This window comes from Gymnogyps californianus, chromosome 2 (genome assembly GCF_018139145.2).
Source record: "Gymnogyps californianus isolate 813 chromosome 2, ASM1813914v2, whole genome shotgun sequence".
NCBI classification, from domain to species: domain Eukaryota; kingdom Metazoa; phylum Chordata; class Aves; order Accipitriformes; family Cathartidae; genus Gymnogyps; species Gymnogyps californianus.
In genome coordinates, this window is record NC_059472.1 from 38,656,542 (window position 1) to 38,672,022 (window position 15,481).

General features: G+C 41.2%; 1 non-coding gene across 1 annotated transcript; it reads right to left on the reverse strand.

Moving 5' to 3' along the window:
- Positions 1-2,079: 2,079 nt before the first annotated feature.
- On the reverse strand, positions 2,080-2,289 carry LOC127013889 (small nucleolar RNA U3). Its single transcript, XR_007766132.1, has one exon. It is a non-coding gene; the product is annotated as a small nucleolar RNA U3 (small nucleolar RNA).
- Between the last annotated feature and the right edge of the window lie 13,192 nt (positions 2,290-15,481).

The window sequence follows — 15,481 nt, forward strand, 5'->3', positions numbered from 1 at the left end:
AACTTCAGAGTGTCGCCCGAGGAGGTGACTCGCACTGAAGAGGCCCCTCTGTATAATAAATTACCAGAAAATGAAAAGCAATATGCCCTGTTTACAGATGGATCCTGTCATATTGTGAGAAAACATCGAAGGTGGAAAGCTGCTGTGTGGAGTCCTACACGACAAGTCGCAGAAACTGCTGAAGGAGAAGGTGAATCGAGTCAGTTTGCAGAGGTGAAAGCCATCCAGCTGGCTTTAGATATTGCTGAACATGAAAAATGGCCAGTACTTTATCTCTATACTGACTCATGGATGGTGGCAAATGCTCTGGGGGGGTGGCTACAGCAATGGAAGCAAACCAACTGGCAGCGCAGAGGTAAACCCATCTGGACTGCTGAATTATGGCAAGATATGCTGCTTGGGTAGAGAACCTGGTTGTAAAAGTACATCACGTAGATGCTCACATACCCAAGAGTTGTGCCACTGAAGAACATCGAAACAATGAGCAGGTGGACCAGGCTGCTAGAATTGAAGTGGCTCAGGTGGATCTGGATTGGGAACATAAGCGTGAGCTATTTATAGCTCGATGGGCCCATGACACATCAGGACATTTAGGAAGGGATGCAACATACAAATGGGCTCATGATTGAGGGGTGGACTTGACTATCGATGCCATTGCACAGGTTATCCATGAATGTCAAATGTGCACCATAATCAAACAAGCTAAGCAGCTAAAGCCTTTTTGGTATAGAGGACGATGGCTGAAATATCAATATGGGGAAGCCTGGCAGATTGATTATATCACACTTCCACAAACCCGCTATGGCAAGCACCATGTGCTTACAATGGTGGAAGTGACTACTGGATGGTTGGAAACCTACCCTGTGACCCATGCCACTGCCCGGAATACGATCTTGGGCCTTGAAAAGCAAGTTCTATGGCGATACGGCACCCTTGAAAGAATTGAATCAGACAACAGGACTCATTTCCGAAACAACCTCATAAAGACTTGGGCCAAGGAGCATGGCATTGACTGGGTGTATCACATCCCCTATCATGTACCAGCCTCCGGGAAAACTGAACGATACAATGGACTGTTAAAAACTACACTGAGAGCAATGGGTGCTGGGACAGTCAAGCATTGGGATACACATGGTCCTGGTTTCGGCTAGGATAGAGTTAATTTTCTTCTTAGTAGCTGGTACAGTGCTGTGGTTTGCATTTAGTGTGAGAACAATGTTGATAACATGCTGATGTTTTTAGTTGTTGCTAAGTAGCGTTTATCCTAAGTTAAGGACTTTTCAGTTTCCCATGCTCTGCCAGCAAGCAGGTGTGCAAGAAGCTGGGAGGGAGCAGAGCTGGGGCAGCTGACCTGAACTAGCCAAAGGGGTATTCCATACCATAGAACGTCATGCTCAGTATATAAACAGGGGGCAGTTGGCCGGGAGGGGCGGATCGCTGCTCCGGCATCGGTCAGCGGGTGGTGAGCAATTGCATTGTGCATCACTGTTTTTTTTTTTCCTTGAGTTTTATTTCTTTTTTTATTTTTTTTTCCTTTTTTTGTTATATTCCTTTTCATTACAATTATTATTATTATTATATTTCATTATTATTATTGTTAGTATTATATTTCACTTCAGTTATTAAACCGTTCATAACTCAACCCACGAGTTTTACCTTTTTTCCCCGATTCTCCTCCCCATCCCACTAGGAGCGGGGGCGGGGGAGTGAGGGAGCGGCTCCGTGATGCTTAGTTGCTGCCTGGGGTTAAACCATGACACACATTTAGCAGAAGCCATTTGGCTAGTTAACACTAGAGGATCTGCCAGTTGACCTGGCCCTGCCCAATCAAAACCCCTGTGCACTGCGGAAGGAGAGAAGTTCCCCGTAGTACCTACAAGGAACTTGTTGCGAGAAACAGTCTGGGTTATTCCTTCCTCAGGAAAGGGTAAACCTATTCGTGGGATTGTTTTTGCTCAAGGACCTGGGTGCACTTGCTGGGTAATGCAGAAGGATGGGGGAGACCAATGTGTACCTCAAGGTGATTTAATCCTGCGTGAAAATAATCCATGATTTGAGTTGCAGGAAAAGGGGCCACAAACCACTCAGCCCATGCTCTCTGTCTCCCAGCCCCTGGAGGGGCAGGAACGGTCATCAATGGCGGGTGGCTGCTGCCCAGGCAGCACTGCCCGCCCGCTTCGTGCCCAGGAGAGAACACCCTGCTCCTCCTCGTGGCTTGTGACACCGTGCAGGTGCAATCACTCTCCTCTAGTGACCAACTACAAAAATGACCCCTGAAAGTATAGTCCTAATAGTTACTATCTGAGGAGGAATCAGAACTCCAGGAGGAAAAAAACCAAAAATCTTTGTTCCTTTTTCACAATACAGACTTATTTCTCCTGGCAGACTGGTCAACTGGGTATTGTTCTTATTAAGTCATATGACTCCCAAAGTGTCAACGAATTATTTGAGATGCCCAAAACAGAGGAAAGAAATATTTTCTGCGATTTGTACACATACATATGTGTATATTTATTTGCATAACGTAGTAACTATTTAATACAATAAAGATTCCCACTTCAAAGTTCAGGATTGTTGGAAATAATTCATACAGGGCTACTGTATTAAGGAAAATTCTTGAAAAGCATGGAATTTTTTCAAGTATGTTTCTCTCTTTTTTAAGAAAAAAATTAAAAACCCCCTATATCTCACACTAAGCTCCATGCAAATCAATGGCTTATGATAGAGACCCCCCTCAGGAGGAAGGAACACTAAAAATACTTACCCTGAAACTGAAGTCATGATGATTCCTTTGCTTGGAGAAGCATGTCAGCATAACAGAAGTGTTCTCTGCAGCTTCCCTAACCCCAGCTGTACTTTTCAAGGATACAGATGACTGTGATGATAAGCCAGGCTGGCTCTACAGAGCACTTTGTTCATTCCCCAAAAGATCTGCTGCTCGAGGACTTAGTGTCAAGATAACTTACCTTGCTTTGCTTGCTATGCCCCAGGAGACTGAAAGAACTCCTGCTCCCAAGAGATTTCATAAGAGATGTGTTTTTTAAAAGTCTGTTTAAAGTCAGGTGGTTTTGTCTGTTTCCCTGTGAGAGGACTGTTCCTGACAGTATTTATTTATTTCCAGAAGGTTTAAGTCAATATGCCTACTGTATTGATTATATGGGCAGATCCTGATTTCAGTTAGGCCGGAGTAAAGTAAATGAAATCACTCCAGATTTAAACCAGCACAATGAAGCTCAGAATATAGCCCATAGTTTTGTTGTATGTGAGCTACTCTTCTCATATTTGCTCAGAGAGACACATTTGGGAGAACGTGAGGGTTCTTCAGTCTTGTCGTCATAATTTGTGCATTGCACACATGCTCTACTCTTTGGTTGCTTTATTGTTGTCATGCCATTCATATAGACACAGTCGCAAACCTCTGTGGAGAAAACCTTTCACAGAAATCAGGAGATGGAATAAGCTTCCACAGCTCCCATTGATTTTAAAGGCTTTTAAAAATTAGCGTGCCTGAGGATCAGGCATGTTAACAAGACTGTAGGCAGTGTTTGTTTAGAAATGGATAGCTAAAACACTAACCAGTCATGACAAATTCACTTTTCTTTAACAGAACCTAAATTTAATAATGAATCTCCCCCCCTCAGACAAACAAGCAAACAAACAAACATGTTTATGTGTTAAATATGAAACTGAGGTGAGAGGATAAATGATTTGAGTCAAACTTAATGTCAGGAGGAGGAAGCCATGCTATCGGAACGGCAGTTAAACCAGGTATGAAAAAAGGTTGTCGTTAAAGAGCAGATTTTGAATATATTGTTTCACAACAAATGATGAGATGAGACAACAAAACAAGGAATTAAACAAGACATGTAGAAGCAAGGGGAACAGAAAAACAACAGAAATGGAGAAAGGAAAAAAGTGAGTGGGAATTTTTGGGAGAGAGTACTGCTGGCAATCAGCCAAGGTGGGATTCAGCTCCATATTAAGACACCTTAAACTTAGGCTTCTTTTGTAGGTGTTTACATCTGCTTTAGGTGTCCAGCTCCCCTTGGTCCTCACTGGAGAGCTACGCTGCGTGGAGCCCAGAGCTAATGACGGTAATGCCTGTCCATTGGAGGGTAACTGTCTCCATTGTCCATAATGGGAGTTTAACTACCTACCTTATCTGTAGACACCTACATATTCATCTTTGCACATTAAAACACATCTAAGTGTCCTGATCTTGAACATAATAGGCTATGTTGAAATGGCAGGTAATGATGTGACAGGAGGCAAGCTGAGAGTCTGGCAGTGGAAGCCAGGCAAACATGACATTAACCAGAGGAAAGTAGTGGATGGAGAAGGCAGCTGTAACCTTGAAACTGGCTGAAAGCGTGTAGGAACCATGCCTCCTGTTCTTCCTCCTCACCCCTACAGTGAATAAATTGAGAGAAAAATCAGATGAGGTAGCCTACGCTAAGGAAACTGAAAGTGATATCAAAATGCTCATTTAGTGTGGTTTCAATTCACAGATACAGCTATATTCCAGTTTATATATATAAGGACAAGTTAACCCTTAAAAGTAATTGTGCTGCTAGATATTAGGAAAGAAACCCCCCAAATCTAATGTTATTAATATGGAACAAAAATATAAATATGGTGTGACTTTCAAATCTTAGTGCTATTCTTGTTATTTCTCATTTGCAGCAGTGCCTGTGAGAATAAGGGAATGGTACACATTCAGAGGTTGATGATAAACAGAGAGGATAGTCCTCAAGGTTCTTCATTAGTGAAGAATACATCACATTTCCAGATAGCACTTTTGCTGAACATGCTAGGCCATCTGCTCATGAGGCTTTTGGTTTCATTTCAGACACAACTGGCTTCAGCCCATCTCTAGCAGTCAATAAAAAGAAAGTTTCTAAAAAATGAATTACCGTCCCAAAACACAAATCACTTTTTGCAAATGTTGTGATAAAGTTTCCAAGCAATGCAAAGTGGGCTACCATATGTGCAAACCTTTGTGGGCTGGTGAGGAGGGAGGCATTCCCATTGTAGCTCTCTGAGGCCATGTATATTTTAATTTTAATATATCAGTATTAAAATCTATATTCATTCTCCTTTTTTGTTAGTCACTACGGAAAAAAACTTTTGTTCAGTTTAAATATCCAGGTTTAACAATTGCTTTTCTTTTTCAAAGCAGAATGTTTATGTCAGTAATCCTAAGAATGCAGCAAAAAGGGCAAATATTTCATGTGGGTTGGAAGGAATTTATGGATATTTTCTAGTGCAGCCTCTCACATGAAACAGGACTATCATCAACTCAAGATCAGGTCAGGTGTGACTTTTTCCAGCCAGCTGCTGAAAATCTCCAAGGGTAGGCTAAACCCTGACTTCTCTGGGTAACCTCTACCACTGCTGCATTACTCTCCTGGTGATGAATTGTTTCCTAATGACCAACCTGAGCATCTCAAGCCACAGCTTGAGTTTACTGTTTGCTTTCAATAAAACAGTATAATGCAGAGGGCCAGCAAAGGCTGTAAGAACGATTCAAGTATCAGATAAACTTGATCAACAAAATTCAGGTAGAACCTAAGGGGACACAGGTTCTGTCTGCACATTGGCACTAAAGGCTGTCTTCTGCATGCAGCACTTTATTAATAATCCTGCATCCACGAGCATTTCTATCCTGCGAGCAATATCAGAGGGGATCATCAGAGGAAATCAACTATCTGCTTTTGATCTAGTGTTAGTTACTACTTTTCAAAATGCCATACATCAAAAAGAGAGGCTGACTGAGGCAGTGGAGATGTTGGGGATCAATACCCTGCTTGTCACAGGAAGGACAGCAAGAAACCACTGGGTCTGTTGCTGCTGACTACTACCAGTAACTTGTTTTAAAAGGTAGGTTTCCTGCATGCTTTGGCAGACTAAGCACTCGCTGTTTTATACGCTTACACCAAAAATTTGACATAGGTGATTTAAACTTCCCATATAGTAATCTGTACATAATTAAAAATGGCATTTGTGGTTCATCAATGGCCTCCTGACATTGGAAGAGCAGGTGTTTTGTTGACATTTTAAGATCAAGATGGGCTTTGAATTTGAAATTCTCTCTCAGTGCAATAATCTGCTGACTGCCAAGTTGCAGCACTGAGAGCCTTTTCAGCAAGGGAGGAGGACAGTGCGGGCTGGGCTTTGGAAAGACACTTGACTTGTTTTGATTGTTTTGGGTAGTCTGGAATCTAGTGCCATGTTTTGTTGAACCTTTATTACCTCTTAGTCAAAAAAAGCACTATCGGGGCTAGGAAGCTGTTTATAGAGGTATAACGTCAAATAAATTAGTGGACTGCTCAGTCTAAGCTGAAGCATTGAGGCTCTTGATTCTTTGGATCAAGCTGAATGACCCAATGGCTGAAGCACCTTCACACGGCTGACATGGCTCCTTCTGTGCAGCACTGTTTGCTAAGATGTGTGACAAATCTTGCATTGGTATTGCCCGTGTTGTTGCCATTTTGTGAATATACGGAAGACTTCAGCCTCGAGGGCCACTGATCTGGCACCTTTCAAAAGCACAACGCTTGGAACATGTAAAATGGACCAGACCCAAAGATTTAAGATGGAGCTGAGGCACCCAGCCCCCAGGCTGAAGCAGCTCTGTGCCAATATGTTGGAGCCAGAATACGGGTGCACTTTGGACTCCCATGCTCAAAGCTAAATATGAGTACAAAACCTTTCAAGATGAAGGCTAAGGGTCAAGTGTTAAGCAGGATCAGACATTTCTAAAAACAATCATCGGGTATTATACATGAGCAAGATCTATAAATGCGTATGGGGGGATATTAATAGGGTAATAATACTAATAATTACAATACTAAATATTACAGTAAAATCAGGTGTTTAGGAAGGACTGCACCTTCTCATTGTTCCAAGCAGAAGCAAAATTTCCCTTGGAAATAGGAGACCTAGCCTTTACACAAATTATTCTCTAACCAACTTCTGCAAGGATCTTGTCGCTTACACTACTGCCTTTGATGCCAACTACTGCCCAGAAAAAAAAGAGTAGGCCACTCGTGATAGCCAGTATGAAGATACCTGCTTTTCAGAGTTCTGAGTCATACCCCCAGCTGATGTAACCTGGCATAGCTGTATTGGAGACATGAGAGAGACACATTCATTCGTACCAGATCATGAATGACCTGGTTGTTGCCTCACTCCATTTGCTGTCATCTAGAGCAGACACATTAATCAGGAAAGGGAAAAGTTACTTTTGCAAACACTTTAAATACAATATCTTATTTTCATATCTGCAATAACTAACACTAATTGCTAAGCAGTGAATGAGTGAGAGGTACCAGAGTTATTCACATCTTCTGGGTGTACTTTCAGAGTGTCTTTTCTCCAGACCATTCCAGAAGACAAATAGGTCACTTGAAATTTACCATGTTGCGTTGCCAATAAATCACAATGCAAAATGCTTTGGTTTACTGTCAGTTAAAATTCTTTTTAAAATAAAAGTGAATTGAGACATTTGAATTTTATTTAGTAGTTTGTCACTAACATCATTCCATGAGTTTTTGCCTACAAAAACACTCTGTGGGAATATGGATACCATTGTAGTGGAGAAAATATTTCCCTAATATTTGACTTTCTGTAAACTTTTAAGGACAAAATTTTAAGATTCAGAAAAGAAAAAAAATACTTAACAATTCCTGCACATATTTTACTGCTTTCAAAGTTGTTGAGACAGAAACTTGTAAAGGTATCAATTTTATTTTAATAGGTGATAGAATAATATGCCATCTTCCAGCAGATGAATAATTACACTATTACACTTTTCTGCTTCATGAAGATTTCCCCTGACTTTGGTAGAAGTTCTAAATGTGAAAGACTTATAGGCTCAAGTCCTTGGTGTTGTTTTCAGAGCTGAAATAGTATCTGTTACAAGCGCAAAATTACCAGCAGATGCTCCTCACTATGCCATTGAACTTAAGTAGTCTCTCAGTTTGAGTTCAATGAGACCGTTCAGGCTTTTAAAGCTAAGCATGTGCTTAAGTGATATACTGGATGAAGACCAACTTTTTTCTAAAACATATATATAATGAAAAATATAACTTAAAGTTTTATAGAGTTAAATGATTGATAGGGATACTTAAGCAAGTAGCCTGATATAAACAGAATCTTTAAGCAAACTAATTTTTATTCTCCTCTAAAGTCCAAGCACTGGGTTAGTAATCTAAATGTAAACAGAAGTAAACTTTAATTTTGAGAAGCTCAAGAAGCACAAAATTTATCAGGAATTTGCTATGACTAATTAGGTATTTCTTTTACTTTTTTAAAAGTTAATTGTAATTTACCTAGAAAAAATGCATGGAATTCTAGGGATAACTCCAATATAGTATCACAGAAATGTAATTAGTTGTAACAGAAATGAATACAGAATTCAACAGAAAATGATCGTGCTGTCATTATGTTTTCAACCAGCCTATGCCATGTAATATGAAATTGTGTCTGAGGCGATAGAGAATTCTGTAAGTTATCACACAAAGCAATAGGAAAGACTTGTTTTTCAATTAAATGGGACCTTTTCCAAAATAAGGAAGGAAATATGATAATTTATATTCTGAATATATACAAGTTTGAAATTTACAGGGGCCTGTTAATACATATATCACCATTTAGTGCTTGTGAATATGAGACAAGAGCATAATGGATATTGGGATGACACGTCTTTGAAGCTGATGCAACTGGTTACTGACCCGCACAGGTTCTCCTCCTACAAACGTAGGAGCAGTGATGCTTCTATGTGGAATAAGGGGAAGGAAATGAAGCCACAGCCCAAACCACAGCTCACTCAGAAACTGAAACTGGGGAAACTGGGCAGTAGGGTACCATTAGGTGTAAATACCTGTGTGCTTTTGGAAGCAGAAGCCACCTGTGATCTGCAAAAGAGAAACAGTCAGAAACACCAAGCAGAAAGAAAAAGCAGGAAGCAGTGGACCTGGCAGAAAAAAAAAGCAATGGCTAGAGGAAGGCTTGGAAATGCGAGCAAAGGAAACACCCCATTCTAGTCTGAGCTGGAAATCAGGCCTTTGCTCTCTGCAGAGAAACGGGGTTGCATCAAGGAAATGTCTGATCCCACTCACCACTGATTTTTCCTCCTGGGAGGAAAAAAATCACAGGATGATGAATGTTTTTCAAGGTAAACAATTATTTTCCTTTTTTAAATACTTCTTTTCTGGTTTAGGAGTTTTTTGATGTGTTCTCACTTGCTTACATTTGCAGTAGCCATTTGTTTGATTGGTGTTTGTGAGCTCCGTCTTGGCCTACTTTTGCATGCTCATCTGTGATATGACCAGGAGATTCTGCTGCTTTGGTTAAACTACTGACATCTGCATCTGATAATATATTATTTTGGGTCCTCCAGCAATTGCAGAGTATAACTCAAACTATGAAGCAAGCATTTGAATTAAAATATGGACAAATTCAAATACATTGCCCCACAGGCACAACACTACACTTTTTTGCAGGTTTTAACCAGGCCTTGACTATTCAGCCAGAAGCATATTTTTAGAGAATATTTTTAAAACCAAAACACTTTTCAAAGACAAAGCTTTCTAAGTGCAGCCATTTTTAACTGATTTTAGAAAGTCTGTGTTATCAGAGCAAGACACATAGCGATAACCAGTGAGCTCTGCATAGCTCCAGCTGACAGCTCTGATTGATAGAAAATGAACAGATTCAAGTAGTTCCCTTCCTTCATTTTTCACACTCCTTTTCCCTAGTAATCAAGCATTCCCTTGGCTGTGCTATAGACATAAAGCAGAATAACTTTCAAGTGTTCCTTCCATCACTTCAACACTATAATCGGCTCAAATTCCACCACTTAATTTCAGTTATAGCACGAGTGTCCATGCACAAATGAACCGCTGAAAGGGTGTTTCTGAGTGGCTCTAGATATCCAAGAGGGTATAAATGTCTCCATCTACTGCTGCCTTCCCTTCATCAGCTACTTACTGCGATGACCCACAGACTGCATTACATGCTGCTGCGTGGAGGTTTTTTAAGAGGTTATGTAGCCAGCAGGTAGGTGACCAAAATGCTGCGCTGCTTTTACCATCTCACTTACAAGGAGTATCTGTATATGCTAAGGAACAAATTCTAATCCAACTCAGTATTTCTGCTTACGAATTACAAGATGTTCTCTCCTATTTTGAAAGCCCAGTGCTTGAATTCATAGGGCTGCATCTACTTTTCTATTTCTCGTTCTATTCCTACAGCTTCTTAGCAGCATCAGTTCTGCCTGTGGAGATGACACTCAGGAAAGTATCACCTCCCTTCTCATATATTGACCACCTTTGGAGGCCAATCTGAGTACATGTGTAGAGGGGAGCTCCAGTGCCTTCTAATATCATAATAAAGTGCACGTGGCCTCAGTTGCAACCTAGCCTGTGACAAACCTGGAAGGTAACCATGGGCATATGCTGGCTGCATACATATTTCCCACTTCCCCTGTTAAAGGATCTGTGCTTGCTCCACTCTTTACTTTAGGGAGAGATTAAGATAAAGTAACTTCTGAGGTCTGATTTTAGACCTGCCTGAGCTTAATCTTTATCCACCCACAGAAGATTTAATGGAGCAGAAGTATCTATTTAGGATAGAGTCCAAAGTACAGACTCTACCCCACCCTCCGCCCAATTCCTTTAACCAAAACACCTCCCATAGGTGTGCCCCATGCAAGCGAGGCACACATTTAGCAACCCCAATAGCTTTACCGGCCAACTTCAGGCTTTGACAGATTTGCAGCACAAGATTAAAATCAGCTGACTGACATAATGATGGGCCATTAGTGTCTGCCCCAGCCTTGCCATGATGTCTCTGGGGCAAGAATGTACGTGCTCTCATGAACGAACTGAGTGTCACTCACTAAACCACAAAGGACTAATTCAGATTTGGTTTACTTTAATATGAGCAATTGAAAACTGATGGATCGGGAGCTGATTCATGCGCAAATCAAATGTCTTCATCTCAAGAACGGGAGCATCGGTCAGAGAGGTCACAGATAGGTGGAAGACAACAGCTCCAGATTTCAATCCGCTGGTGCACTGCTGTCAAAACCCTACACTTTGAGATTCAAAACACTTCTATATTGGCTTCAAATCAGGAGAATCCCAAGGAGAAGAAACAGTAAAGGTAATAAACCCAGAGACTAATGGAAAAGAAAGAAGCAGCGTACAAGTCATCTTGAAGTACATCTGATTTGGTTTTTTAAAAGTCAGTCATAGAAAGTGCTGAGCAATCTCGAGTACCTTTGACTTAACTGGTCACACATTAACTCTAAACAACTGGCTGCTAAGCCAGTTTTTGGACTCTCCATACACTGTTGGAATTTACTGTGCTATGATGTTTGCTTTTCGGTTTTCACAGTTAGGCTTAATTCAAATTATTAAGTACAATAAAATATAAACCCAAATCCTTTAAATAATATCTTAATCATGACACGATTAATCAGCAAGACCACTAATACAAAGTAACATCAGATGAACAAGCAATGCAGTAAGTTAACAAAACCCAAAGAACACAAATTTATCACATTTAAAGGCATGGTTTAAAAGATCTATAGCACTAATGTATTGATAAACTGTGTTCCAGAAGTGGCTAATAAGAAAGAAAAACTGACTGTGCAGGAGTATAGTTAGCACCTTGGGAATCACTGTCAGCTTTAGTCTAAGACATCGGGATTTAGAAATCCTGTGACTGAGTCATGTTATTCAAGTCCCATTTCAGGTCTGTATGAGCTTTTTCTCCATGAAACCTTATTTGTTAACTGCATTTCTTTTCAGTGTGAATGCGAACACAGAAGCATGCATTCGGAACTTGTGTGTATCTCCACTTTTTGACATAAAATGTGATTTTAGTTGATAATTACCCTGTGTTTTATTGCTAATTAACTTTCATGTACGCAGTAACTCTTAGCATTGCTCTTTAAAATTTTTCTTCTGCACTTTGATCTGTTCAGCACTGCTCCACCTTGTCTGCTCTTGCCAAGACAGCTCGCAAGTTATTGAGTGTATTACTGATTTTACTTCAGTTTAGGACATCTAGTCTCCTTTTTAAACATTTTCTTCTATTTTCGTTAATGTATCTGCCATATGTATTTGCCCTGTTTTGCAATGGTTAGCATTCCCGACCTAAATGCTTAATCATTTTAGGACGATACCCCAGCCAGTGATTTTCTTTTGATTGTGGTTGTGTATTTCCTGCATTTCCCTATGTGGGGTTTCAGAAATGTCTGTGGGTAGATTCCCAGTTGCATTGAAGCCAGTAGTATTATCATCCTTGATGACAAACCTGTCTGGATTTTACTGTCTCCCTTTCCACTGCTTCTACTGTCTAACCATTTGGCTCATATAATATTCTTACACCACAGTCCATCAATAATATACTTGCTAATAGTTTTAGGATTTTTCATCTGCAATCTTCAATCATCCATTCTTTTCACTTGGGTAACTGTGTACTCTTAAGACTTTCTCTTGAACTGTTTCTGCTTGCAAATCAGGGTATTTCACCCTATTGCTGATTCATCCTTATAATGGACAGGACTGTGAGAGCTGAATTTTTTACATTCCCTTCCCATCCAATCCTTTTTCTCCTCTCTCCTCTCCTCTCCTCTCCTCTCCTCTCCTCTCCTCTCCTCTCCTCTCCTCTCCTCTCCTCTCCTCTCCTCTCCTCTCCTCTCCTCTCCTCTCCTCTCCTCTCCTCTCCTCTCCTCTCCTCTCCTCTCCTCCCCTCCCCTCCCCTCCTCTCCTCTCCTCCCCTCCCCTCCCCTCCCCTCCCCTCCTCTCCTCTCCTCCCCTCTCCTCTCCCCTCCCCTCCCCTCCCCTCCCCTTCCCTCCCCTCCCCTCCCCTCCTCTCCCCTCCCCTCCCCTCCTCTCCTTCCCTCTCTCTCACCTCTCTTCCAATTCGTGCTATAGCTATGCTCAGTACTCCAGAGAAATGAAAACTGTCCAGATGTTGTTTATATACGTACACCTGCCAGTTAATGAGTTAATACATGATATTTGTTTTTATAGTAGTACAAACACTCTTTAGTTGCCCCAAATATTTGTTGCTAGCAAAGACTGCACTATTCCCAAGGCAAATAAAACTGAATTATAGCAATGAAAAGTAAAAAGTACATTTTGAAGGTTACAAAGTCAGCCATTAGAAAGTTAGGAAATCCCAGAATTGTAGGCCTTTAATGAAGGTAAGAATGACACAGTTCCATTTATTTTGCATCAGAACTTTGCCAAATTCTGTCTATATAATCCTGTGCAGGAAATATGGCATTCTTCAAAATTTTGTGATGTTACTTAGGGCATACAGCTGAGTACCTTACTATATTGCAAATATAAATTTTGTTTAGGGTACACCAGCATTATTATTTTCCTGGATACTCATCAGTAGGGAAGCTAAATGCTGGGTTTTTTCATGCCAAGAGTGCTTTACGTGTTCAAAGGGCAAGTCCTGAATACACCACTATTTTTCACATCTAGATATCTATAGATATATATCTCTTTTGATGGGCTTAGCATCTTGGCAAATCAGATCCAAGCTCTCAAGTTGAGCCTGCAGAAAATGAGGTACTATCAGATAATTAGCCTATGAGCGGTATGATGGTATACGACTTACCACAGAAAGAGGCGGAATATAACTCTCAAGGAGAGTCTTTAGTTAACTTAGCCAGGACAGCCACTGCTCTTGCAGTCACCTCCTTGCCTCACCAAGTTTCCAGCTACAACAAGAAAGAAGTAGGAGCTCTCCACCCTCTTTGTCTACACAATCTAGATTTATCAGTAGAGCTCATTCCTAAATTACTTCCTTATAGATATGGGTATATATTAAAATTTTCTCATTAAAAAGTCCGAGTGAAAATGTGAAAAATCTTCCACGTGGCATCATATGAGCATTTCTATGGGCATCATCAGGGCTGAAAACCTTCACACTGTAGCACAGCTCCCTTTCATTTAACTCCCAGAATAGGATGTCTCATTTTCCCATAGTCTACATCTTAGACTGCCAGGCCATTTCCTTGCACAAGCTAATGACTGTATGGCTTCAGGGTGAATCAATGGCTAATCTGGTGGCATGCTCTTCTTTCTTCTCCTTCGGTGAGTGAGTTTTCTGCCAGATTAGGAAGTAACCAGTTCTCACAGTGACCACATGATTGTCAGAGATAAGAGAAGGGAAATTACACGATTGCATGACTTGTGGCACTGTCGTGGTTTAACCCCAGTCAGCAACTAAGCACCACGCAGCCGTTTCCCCGTCCCAGTGGGGTGAGGAGGAGGAAAGGAAAGAAAAAAGTAAAACTCGTGGGTTGAGATAAGAACAGTTTAATAACTAAACTATAATACTAACAATAGTAATAATGAAATATAATAATAATAGTAATGAAAAGGAATATAACAAAAAAAAGGAGGGGGGGGGGAGAAAAAAAACAGTGATGCACAATGCAATCGCTCACCACCCGCTGACCAATGCCCAGTTAGTTCCCGAGCTGCGATCCACGCCTCCCGGCCAACTGCCCCCTGTTTATATACTGGGCATGACGTTCCATGGTATGGAATACCCCTTTGGCTAGTTCAGGTCAGCTGCCCCGGCTCTGCTCCCTCCCAGCTTCTTGCACACCTGCTTGCTGGCAGAGCATGGGAAACTGAAAAGTCCTTGGCTTAAGATAAGCGCTACTTAGCAACAACTAAAACTTCAGAGTGTTATCAACATCATTCTCACACTAAATCCAAAACACAGCACTGTACCAGCTACTAAGAAGAAAGTTAACTCTGTCCCAGCTGAAACCAGGACAGGCACAGATGGCAGTAAGCAGAAACATGACCATGTCTTTTGAGGCTCTTTGCAGTTATACCATCTTAGACAAAGTAAAACTGCAGCCAGGAAGATGTAACCTCTTTTGTTGGTCCTTTCTTCTCTTGATCCTCTTGCCCATCGCTTTTATGCTTTCCCAGTGTCAATTTTTGACCCAAATCCCTTTCTTCTTTTCCGCTGAGACCCAGCCTGCAAAACTGTAGGAACCATCTCAGTAGTTTTGACCTCAGTCCTCTTGGCTTCTCTTCTCCCATACTGTCATTCCCACTCACTTCCAGTTCCACCTCCCTTCTTGGATTTCACCTTTGAGTCATATCACAATTCCACATCTTAATCTCTACAATGAGGCCGTGTCAGTTCCGTCACACTTCTCCTCAACATCTTTCCTATTCTTACTCTCCTCTTCTTCTCTCCTTTCCTCTGGTTCCCAGATTTCGTCTTGCTCATTCATCCCTAGTTTCCACTCATCTGTTCCTAATCCTCTTTTCTGTTTCCCTCCCTGGCTCCCATTCATGTTCTCTTTGCCTATTCAGTTCCCCATCTCTACCAGCCAACGCCAACACCGCTGCCCCTGTAGACCTCTCAGCTGCTTTTTTTCCCTGACACGATAAGAGTCCATGTGTTGGTGCATGTAACAGGT